Below are 11,900 nucleotides of genomic sequence, written 5' to 3' on the forward strand. Positions count from 1 at the left end.
AGCAGCCTTTAGCGTTACTTGGAGAAAAAAAGAAGGCAAATCATTGTCTAAGATAAGAGCTTATTAAAGTGATAGCACTAATAGTTTTCTTTAGGTAAAGCTGTTATGAGAAGTAGCTATCAATTTCTTAGAAGAGTCATTATATAATTAGAGTATGATAAATCGGCTACAAAATAATTTTTTTTCCTCATCCACAAAATAGAAGGATTTAGGACAAAATTTCCACAGCTGGATAGTCCAGTGTTCTTCTGGAGGAATATGGAGCCATTGGTGCTTAGGATAACTGAGAATCACACCTTTAGGTGACTCTGCATGGAATCGGGATCCACTTCGTATACTCAGATTTTGAGGTGTTTTCCCCTGGGTATAGTGGTAACGTCGTTGATGCCAAGGACTCCTTCACACAAACCAAAGAAAAGCAACAGAGTAATGAACAAGACCATGACCAGGGCTGTTGCCATTGCTTGTGTCCTCCTTCTCCAGCAAATCACACATGGAAGATATACATCAGCAGAGGACTAAGTTTCCTTAAAGGTGTGAAGGGTTACACCAGCTCTGTCTCAGTTTAGCCTTTTGACTCCTTCAGATGTGCAAAACACATAATGATTGGGTGCAATGCCTGACATTTGGCATGTGTGTGGTCTTGACCCTATACTCAATTAGGTGAGCAGAAAAGCATCTACAATACAGGCTTTTACAGTCCTGCCCTGAGTTAATAAAAGACCAACAGTGTGTTAAGAGCTCTAGGCACAAAAATCCTTGGTGTTGCTGACCACACACAATAGCTGAAACTCCAGTAAAATGGCAGTAATATGGCTTATGAAGTTCTTACAGGAATTCTTACAAAAGGAAAAGAAGATGTACCAACATCTATTAAATTCTATTTTTATTATTGTATTCTGGTGTCTGGTCACTAAATTTCATCACATTTCTAAAGAACATTTCTCAAATGCTTTCCCATGGCAATGCTTTTCCATGACAATATAGATCTATTAAAAAGTGATAAGTGGAATTTGCATGAGCTTAATATTTTGTTAAAGTAAGCCAACCTTAAAGCTAAAATACTGTTTTGCTTATTACTGCAGCTTTTGTTGTGCAGGTACAAACTACAATTGTTTATTGGAAATAATTTGGCATTGTAAAAAAAGTTCTATTTTTTTCTTTAGCTTCCTATGAGTAATTTTTGTAGATTGCTATAAGAACAACTACTTACGCATTATATATCAGAACAGAGATTCTTCTCAAAACCCCATAAGGGAATTTAAGAAAACCATATTTGGTAATTGACTGTTACATGAACAGATGAATAATATGACAGATCTATTTTTGCAAGCTTATAGGTTCATAGATATTAATTTATCCCTACTGTGGGGATTTTTGCTGTTGTAATATTTCCTCTGCAACAGGAATTTACTTAGGGAAGAGCAGAGAATTTCACAAGCAGCTGTCAGTAAACTTTTAGAAAAAACATTTTAGAAAAAAAGCTACTTCATTATTAAAGAAAATTATGAGTTCCTTTTGGCTTCTTATTTTTAGATGTCTAGCTATAAAATCTTACTAAAGGTGATGTTTTTATATATTTTCTGAATTGTGTTATTAGCACTGTCATATTCTTCGAAACAGACATATTTACAGTGCCTTTGTCTTCCAACAGTTACTTGAAATATCTACATGGAAAAAAACCATCAGCTTTTCAGACCAAGGACTTAAAAGAAATTCCATCAATAATTAAGACATAAATGAACCAATGGTGTTTGCAGAATGTCAGTGACAAGACCTGTAGAGGTATAGCTAAATGACAAAACTAAGTTCCAAATAATCAGGAATCTCCTGAGAAAGGTAAGTCTGGTTCCTCTGGTCCTCTCTTGAGTAAAAGCCTTACACAGTAGTGTAGTATTGTGTCCTTCCCCTTATCTTTCCCTGATAAGTGTACAAAGCAGCTTCAATAAATTTAAATGTTAAAGTCATAATAATTGTTTTTGCAGTTTTGGGATCTCAAGGAAGCAGATGAAAAGTCTTAGCTGTCTGTGGCTACCTGGCTTCTGTTAATTCATCCTTCTTTACAAGATAACTGGAAGTGGCTTTTAGCATGAGAGCCTTGATTCTGTTTCCCATACATAAGGATTTAGCACCATCTGAGACAACCTCAGGTGTCTCCCTTGGCTCCCCACTTTATTGAGGTGCAGATCTCCTTTAGTCCTGTATCATGTTTGCTGGACCAAAGGCCATGTGAAGGTCTTGGCCATCTTAGGCACCATCTTAGGTGCCTGTGTTTAGGAAAGTGAACTGGGCACAAGGTGAGAGTTGGATCAGCTTTCAGCTTTGTTCAATATCATGGATATACAGACAGTATGCTGTTTGTACTGGGTGCTTTGCAGTGTGTGTTATGGGGATGTTTGAAGAGGACTGAAAGTAAGAGGTAGATGAGGAAAGAGCTGGGTGACAATTACCTAAACTGTCACAGCTGATACTGTGGTAAACAAGTCCCGGCCCTTTCTTTTTTGATTAGGGAGGGGAAAGTGGTGACATTCATACATTTTCCATTGCTTTTAATGTACTGTTGGATGGTAATAGCTTAGATCATTACATCCTAACAATGCTGTAACACTTGAACATTGCCTTTAACAAGGGGTCAAGGTATTATTTTTTTATTCAGGAAGACAAAAACAGGTTAACAGTTTATGATACTCCCATGAGTTCTTCATTTGTTAGGCCCTTAGTTAAGTATAACCGTAGGGACCAAACAAAACTCCCTCCCTGTACCATTATCCCTATCCATTTTCATATTTTATAATATATATTAAATGAAGAGGAGACGGAGGGATAAACTGAAACATGGATTCAGTACAAAGAAATATTAACTTGCTTTGAAGAGACAGTATTCTTCAATGGCTAGTGTCAATCCTATTGACCACTCCCTGTTCTTCAGCCAAAAATCCCATGTCTACAGTGAAGCTCAAGCTTTAATTTCTACTCGAATAGTAATTTAAACATGATTGACTTTAAATGTCTGTTGAATCCGAATTTCCAGTTGTGTCATGGAACAGCTTTGAAAGGACCGGTCTTGTTATCCTCTATCTTCATAAGTTCTTTGGAGGTATTACCTGCACATAAAAGTATACAGTTCTGGGTACTTTTTTTTTGTTTGTTTGTTTGTTTTCCTTTAATTAGCTTGTTCTGTATTTAAATGCTCTTGTTTCCTATCCAGTCATCTGATTTCCAGCCAGCACTTCAACAGTTCCTCTCTGACAATTTCCAAGGCTGCAAAAGATGCCAAGGGGATCATTAGCACAAATCCATAAACATCTTCCGTGAAAGGGATTTTTTGCCAAGGACAGTAAAATTGTGAAGGAAGTAGAGATGCTCCAAATATGTCAAGGAGAGCAGCACTTCTTCTGTACATGAAATCAAGCTCTTCTGGGAACAAGGACATTTCCCTTTGTATTCAGATTGATGGTTCAGAAGTCTGGTGCCTGAGCAAGTCCCCTTGAAACTGGACCTGACATGGGAGGGATTTGCTCCTGGAAGAAGAAAGATGGGAACTTAATATCCCGTCTGCAAGGTGCTGAAGTAGGTGCAGGAGATGGAAAGAGCAGTTCAGAGGCAGAAAGACAGGGTATATACATTAATATGTACTTTATCTACATGGAGATCAGGATGGAGTCATGTTGAGGGTTACACAGCTCATCTGCCCACTGCATGGTACAGTGTACAGCTGATCTGATACAGCAGATTTTCTATTCTCCCTTCTCCTCTTTTTCTCCTACCTGATAAATGTGTGCATGGTGAATGTACACATCTGCTTGTTTCTAATCCATGTGCTATGTGCAGGTCCAGAAAAGCAAGGAGCAGCCTAGTTTCTGAGTAACTGGAACGTCACTCAACTGAGTATCAGATCAGCGTTCAAGGAAAAAGAGAAGAAAATGGCTTATGGGATACAAATACCTATAATGGACTGCTTTGCAATCACATTGAACAAGTGCATGATTGCTGGCAAACAATTAAAAAAAAAGTTTCATAAGACAGCATACTAAAATATTTACCTTTATGGATTATCACTGTGGCTGTTTTCCTTCTGAACAACCAAGTATGATAGGAAACCTAAATAGCAGTACCACCTGTTTAAAAATATTCTACCTACAACTGGAATTTTCCATGCAAGATGATGATACTGATATAGAGAACAGCCCAAATCAAACTTCCCACTCACCTCCAGGTAAGGACATATCAAATATGTGATTTCAAATACAGTGGTAATTTTTGCCAAAGATAGTATAGTAGTGTAAGTAGAATTAGGCTCTAAATAGACTGAGGAGAATATTACAGGATTTTATGGGTTAGCCTCTAGTGATGGATGCCCTTTCCCCTTGGTATAAGGGCTGTACTACCAATTGTGTACAATTTCTCTAAACTTTTCCTCAAAGATATTTGCCATGGAGAATTGTGAAGAGTTAGGATTTATTTGCTTGCTCACCCCTGAATGGAATAAGAGGGAGAAAGAAAAATATCTAGACTAGCATAGTAAAGAGAAGATAAAATAGGGGTAAGGATCTGGAAAGCTAAGCTGGCAATTCTTGGAGTAGACTTTGACTGACAGAATGGGGGAGTCTTGGATTCAGACTGAGGAAAGAAAGGATGTCAGAGACTTAATAATGAATTCAGGGACAGGGTGAAGGATCCCTTCTGCACAGCATGGGAGATGAGAATGGGCACATCAGAGGTGAAGGTTAGCATGGAATGAAGAGGCTGAATTGCCTGACATCAGCAAAGACAAGAGTTTAACCAAAAAAATGGTCTTCGGTGTAGCAAAATGACACTATAAAGTATATAGAACTCCATTAAGACTGTGTAGGTTTAGAGATCAAATGATAGTATTTTTGCCTTGCTAAATTAGACTAACAAATAAGTGCTAAGCTTTGGGTCTCTTTCCTTCTGTTTGCTTGGTTTTAGTTTGTGAAACTTCAAAAGCAAATTAATTTTTTGCTTTTTTCCTGACAACTATAAAAAAAAAATCTGCTCCTCAGAGTGCAAGCATTTATGAGAACTCAGGGAAAGCAAGAGCCTGAAATGCCTAGGAACACCTGTAGTGCTTGCCTTGGAGCATGTGTTACACCCTGCATGATACTACCCATCCAGGGGACTGGTGCACTGCAGCACGCTCAGTGACACCCTGCAGTGTGGTCGCTTCTGATATTTATACAGCCTAGAAAACACAGAGACTCAAGGGGGAAATGATCACAGAATATAAATACTTTCTGGTAGAATAAGGAGCAATGGCCTAAAACTAAGAGAGGAAACATTTAGACTTGCTATTAGAAAAACTTCCTTAATGGGAAGAGCAATTGAGCAGAAGAGCAGATTACAAAGAGAAGAGATCAAGGAACTGCTGCTATTTTAGACTACATTAAGCTGAGAATAATAGCAAAAGCCAATGTTACCTGTGGAAGTTCACTTCAAGTGTTTCATACATAGGATCATTTTATTACGGTATACAGTTATTAAAGAATTTCTTTCCTCTTAATTCTTTTGCAAAGCAGGGGATATAACACATGATTGCAACCAACTGAAAACGGATGGGAAGAACACCATAGGAAACAGAAAAAGTGCCTGAAGAGGTTCTGAAAATTCTTCACCAGAATGAAGATACAGCACATATACCCATGGTATTTCTTGGCTGCCACTTCCGGAAAACTTTTACAGCAATGCAAAGTACAATGAACTGAACTACTTGGGAGAGCTGAGCCACTTGTGACTGGAGTTGTGACTGTGTTCTGCAGTATCCAAATGCTGTGCAACCTCACTCTTCCACTAGGCTGACTCTTTGCAGCCCTGAGAACTCCCTGATCTGTTGTGCCTCTCAGTGGCCATATGGGAAAAAAGAAAAAAAAGGAAAAAAAAACCAAAGGAAAGGAAAAAAAAACGAAAAGGAAAGGAAAGGAAAGGAAAGGAAAGGAAAGGAAAGGAAAGGAAAGGAAAGGAAAGGAAAGGAAAGGAAAGGAAAGGAAAGGAAAGGAAAGGAAAGGAAAGGAAAGGAAAGGAAAGGAAAGGAAAGGAAAGGAAAGGAAAGGAAAGGAAAGGAAAGGAAAGGAAAGGAAAGGAAAGGAAAGGAAAGGAAAGGAAAGGAAAGGAAAGGAAAGGAAAGGAAAGGAGAGGAGAGAAGAAGAGGAGAGGAGAGAGAGGAGAGGAGAGGAGAGGAGAGGAGAGGAGAGGAGAGGAGAGGAGAGGAGAGGAGAGGAGAGGAGAGGAGAGGAGAGGAGAGGAGAGGAGAGGAGAGGAGAGGAGAGGAGAGGAGAGAAAAGAAAAGAAAAGAAAAGAAAAGAAAAGAAAAGAAAAGAAAAGAAAAGAAAAGAAAAGAAAAGAAAAGAAAAGAGACTTGATGTGTGATGTATTGCAACACCAAAAAATGTGTTCAACAACTGTGTCATTTGAAGAAGGCACACCTCAAAAATCTTTGTAATGTCAGTAAGTTTCATCCTGTTTGTATGCAGCTTATTGCCTTTTGCACATGGCTTTATATTGAGTTAAGATTTCAGTCAGGCACTCATATAAAATTATGACAGAAGTAATAATAAAAATGTTAGCTATATAGTTTGGGCTTACATCATGATTTATTATCAGAGAAATAATTACATTATTTGAAACAAAGAAAAGAAAGCATAATACACAAGTACAAGACGTTGCAGAAATAAAATAATAATCTCATAGTGTTGCTTTGTTTCTGATTTTTAATAGCAGGCAACATCTGGAATAAGTAAATGCTATCTAGTTTCATGAAATACTGGAAAAACTGCATACCAAACCCTTTTACTATTGAAAGTAATGAATGCCTGTGGAAATATTTTTGAGTTACAATAGAAATGAAATTTTTATTGTTCTAAGCTGCTAATTTACACTGTTAATATTAAATTTAGTCCATCTTTGCACAAACTGTCTAAGCCAAAAATAAATGATCACTGTGTGAGATAAATAATGTGGTGACTGATTGAATATAGCAGCTGATAATGGCATGGGGATATTTTAATGCCCATATTTTAATTTCATAAAAATACATACCTATGTATCTTTTACAAGGTATTTATATCTGAGCTACAACTTAAATAAATCATATCTTTTACAAGAATTATGATGGAAAAGTACCCATGAAGTTAATAAGATGCAAAGTTAGTTCTTTTGGTCAGAATTTATATTTTCAAGACTAATGCTTTGCTGCAGATGTGATGATCCAAAGCATCTCATCTGCCTTTCTTTCATGGAATGTATATGAAATATACCTGAAGCACAAGTACTTCAACTGTGCATCACACCAAGCACTGGCAAATTTCATTTAACCTCTGCCATCCATTGATCACTTGCCATATGTTCTTTGGTCTAAACTGAACTATTTGTTTTATAATTTAAAAATTTCCTTAGGGCACACATTTTAAACAAGATCTTGTTATTGCTAAATCTATGTGTTTAACTATGCAATCACAAATAATAGAAAAAACTCAATAAGGATCTCAGCATCATCATATAAAAATAAATTTATTCCTGTGTCATATAGTCCTGGAAGCTTACTTGATGAAAATGACAAAATTAATTTTTTCTTATCTAGACTGTCCATATTTTTATTTTGAGGAGTAGGGTTATTTTAATGCCATTTAAAAGATCTGCTACATTACACTGTGGCTTTGCAATAAAAACTCAGTGTGGGACAGAGGAACATCTGTGCTATCTCAGAAGCATCTTAGTGAACCTAGAATCGCCTAACTCAGACTTTTTTTCTCTTTGTCAGAAACTTCAATAATGTGGCTGAATGCAGATTGATTTTTCCCTTCATTTTCTCAAAGCTCTTAGAAAAAGACAATCTTTTCTTTTATCTAAGACTTCTCAAAATCTGTATTTAATTGGGAAACCAATTTTCTATCAAAACAATTTTTTCTGTACACTTTTGATCAGCCTGAGAAGTGGTCGTATTTTCCTTGCTCCAAGAGGTGACTCAGGTAGCATTTGCATTCGCAGAGACATAACTGCTGGCAAGAGGAACCAAACTTTTCTTCCAACTTCTTCCTTCTTGCCTTTACTTTATGTACTAGGAATCTGCATGCAGCAGTGTTTACTGCATGCAGGGAGTAAGATACTTTGGTTTGGCCCCTTGCAGAGATGTATAAGCAAAAGTTGTCAATCAGGAGTGTAACATTTCTAATCTTGCAGCTGACTGGACAAGACAAAACAGATGACTCTATCTCAGTCTTAACTTTTTGTTAAGAGAAGGGAGCATGGGTATTTTTTCCTGTTTGTTACTTCTCCAATATAGGATGGACGTTATCTATGCTAATGTGCTCCATGAATTTGAGGCATAAAATAAAATAAAATACCAAAATCACCTATTTGGAAATGCAGGAAGATTTACACAGGAGAGTTGCTGAAGCTGGAATTTAGCCAGGATGCCAAAGCTGAACATGCAAATCCTGCCATGGATCCTTTTCCTGACTGTATGTGGCCAGGACCTGATTTTTTGCATGTGTTATAGTCAGCTGTCATCTCCTTTCAGTCTTTTCCTAAATTAAGAATGACATATTACATCCAAATCATAGCCCTGCATTGTCAACAGCTTATAGAAGAGTCTTCAACATAATCAGCGTAATTTACCAGATAAAAGAGTGTTAATAGCAAGTACAGTATGATTTATGTGGACACAAATTGTACCTATCTATCAGAAAAATAATGGCACTGCTGCACACAAAGTGGATCAAGAGCAAGGTCAAGTATAAGCACTTCTGTTTAGCATGCAACATCCTGAAAACTGCAGGTGGAGCTTTCAGAAACAGATGAAAATTATACCAAATAAAGTTATTATAAATAATTGCAGTTTTTTCTGTTCCAGTGGGTTTGATATGGGAGAGGCAGTTTTAAATGGAAGACCTATTCAATTAAAAGGCATTTGACAAAGACCTTCTAATTTCATCAAGTAAGAGTATTCGTAATACCAGAAAGAAATGTCATTTTAGCTAGCTAAGTTTCTTAGCTAGCATGCATAGCTATGTATTAAAACTGTTTCAGGGTATTCATGGTTCTTACATCTCAGTTATATATGAATATAAACCTAAATGTTCACACAAGTGAACTTTTTTCTTTGGATTTAAGGAGCATCTTCTCTTTCTGAAAGCATGGGGGCCTACAATGTACTAGGAATGGGCTGGGCTGTTAAAACTATTTTCTTGATGTACACCAGGACATGGGACTTCTTAGCTGCACAAAAGATAACATTCTGCACGGACATTTTTTTGCTCTCCTCTTTTGAACTCCATCTCATAAGCAGAAAGATGGTAAGAAAACATTCAGAGCTACCATACTGTTTCTATATCATATCTAACCATGAAGCTTCCACTTCTCTTCTAAGTGCACCTGCTCTGTGCATCATGGGTGTTCCCTAATTCTACCCTCTCAGGGAAGGAAAAAAACTCAGGCTCTTCACTCTGTGATGGAATGTGGACTTTCTGAAGCACAGAAGGAAATGGTTCTTTACTAAATGGCTTTCAGAAGTCCACTTGCCCAGACAAAGCTTTGTAATTGATATGATATGGAAAATGGTAGTCAGTTGTTGAAACTGTGGTGCATGGAGATCACCCCAAAACTGTTGTGTACTATTCTGAGGACTGTTATGCTTCAGAGATCAGTATACAATGTGGTGGATTGAGGCCAATTTCTACCTTAGGATGCTCCATATTTTCCAGCAAGGTAAGTAAGCCTGGAAAAAATTGTCAGACAGGTAATTTTCTCAATAAGGTACAAGACTAGGACTGCAAGTAAAGTGTGTTTTGTCTCTGGATTTCCCATAGACTTTCTTAGTATCCATTACTACATTTCTCCGTGTACATAAATTTTTTAGTGTCCATGATACTGTTCAGTTCTGGTCCTACGCATTTACTGCTGTAAACAACTTCCATCTCCATCCCCAGATTCACTTGGGAAAAGTTAAGAATGAATTAAGTGTGTCACACTGACTACCTTGTCAGCATATTTAAGGCCACTTAACTTGCACCTGAGTGTGTAATAATTTTTACTCTCTCTTCACATTCTTGAGTCAACCATGTTGACTTGAGTCAATTCCTTGATACTGAGAATTTGGATTTCTCATAAGTCTATCTAGACTTTTAGTTCTGCTATTATCAAAAATGAGGGTGAAGTGATCTTAACAGGTGGGTGAATAAGAAGGCATGTCAGCACTCCGCAACAGTAATATTGTAACTCTCCTGACCCAAGAAATACTGGTGGTAGTAAAGGAGCACTTCAGCCACCAACTTCCTATTTTTTAAACACAGGCCACAGCATGCAAAAAAAGCAAACTTTTCTGGACTTCATAGATGGAATAGGAATACTGTTCCAGAACTGACAGGACAAGAGGTAGTGGGCACAAATTTGAACACAGGAAGTTTATTTTAATATGAGGTGAAACTTCTTTACTTTGGTGGTGGCGGAACACTGGAACAGGCTTTACAGAGAGATGGTGGAGCCTCCATCTCTTGATACATTCATAATACATGGCAGGATGCCAGCCTGTGAAACATGCTCTAGATGAACCAGCTCTGGCAGAGGGATTGGACTAGATGATATGGAGAGGTCCCTTCCAACCCCTAACATTACGTTTCTATGATTCTGTGATCCCAGTTACACTACATATTTATATACATATATACATATATATATATATATACTGAACAAAGGTAGCTGAATTAAAGCCAGCCTTCCACAAGTCCCATTACAGGTAGGTCACACTATAGCCTCTGTATTTCACTATCGTCAGCTGTGTTCTTGCTTGAACTCTGCCAAAATTCTTTCACACTATATCCCCTGCAAGGGAAAGAAGACATTCTGTAAGGAGGCAAAGAGGTGATCAGGATGACTCAGGAGAAACTGAGTTTCAGATCACCTCCATGAATCCCATTCACCTCAGTTGTTTTTCTCTCTTTACATAGATCATTCTTTCTGGTAGCACTGAGGGAAAAAGAAATGCTTTCATTGACATTTCAGAGCCCCTAGCATGGTTGAGGCATTTGCTGAATGCTATATTGAAATGAAACCTAAGGCCACAGGTCCATTCTGAACTCCATCTTTTACATTTTTCTGCACTCTGATTGTTCATTGTTCAGAGAGTGTTCAGTTCTTCTCCCTGTCAATGATGCTTCCATCTCAGCCCAGTCCTCAGGAAGAAATCTTCTAATAACATTAGTTTTCTCTTCTGATAGAAACCATGTTGTACATGGTCTCTAAGGAAGACCCAGCAAAAGACAAAGGAAATCCCAGCATAAGAAATAGATTCGTATTTTTTAGAAGATGGAATTTGGCCTTTAAGCTACCTTTATTGTATTGAAAATATATTGTGAGGCTTTAATTAGCCAAATGACAGATGCTCTCTATTAAACATTCTCCCCTCCCTGATAAAGAAAGGAGAGAGAGTAAGGGAGAGACACATATAGATTGGAAACTAAACTACACAGCTTTCATGAAATAGTAACGATAAAAAGGAAAAATTATTAAATATATACAAATATACAGAAAAACGATACCACAACCACTCCCCCATTTGCCCCACTAGTGTTCACGTCACCCCCGAGGCTGCAGGACAACCCTGGGAAATCCCAGGCTGGACTCCTGGAGTCAGCAGCAGTCGGGAGCTGGAGGCAGGAACACACAGATATGGGCTGGCACGGATCAGAACCACAGGCAGAGGAACGTACAGAATCCTCCCAGGATGCTGAAGCAAACAGGAATCAGTTTCTAATAGGAGCCAGATCTGCCTGGCTAAAATGAGAGGTTTCAGAAGCAGGTCTGAGACAAATAAGGAATATTTCTACTACGAGTCTGAGCTCATGGCTGGGGCATAAAGTAAGAGGTATCAGAGAAAGAGGAGATTTAAT

This window comes from Calypte anna, chromosome 2 (assembly GCF_003957555.1).
Source record: "Calypte anna isolate BGI_N300 chromosome 2, bCalAnn1_v1.p, whole genome shotgun sequence".
Classification (NCBI taxonomy): Eukaryota; Metazoa; Chordata; class Aves; order Apodiformes; family Trochilidae; genus Calypte; species Calypte anna.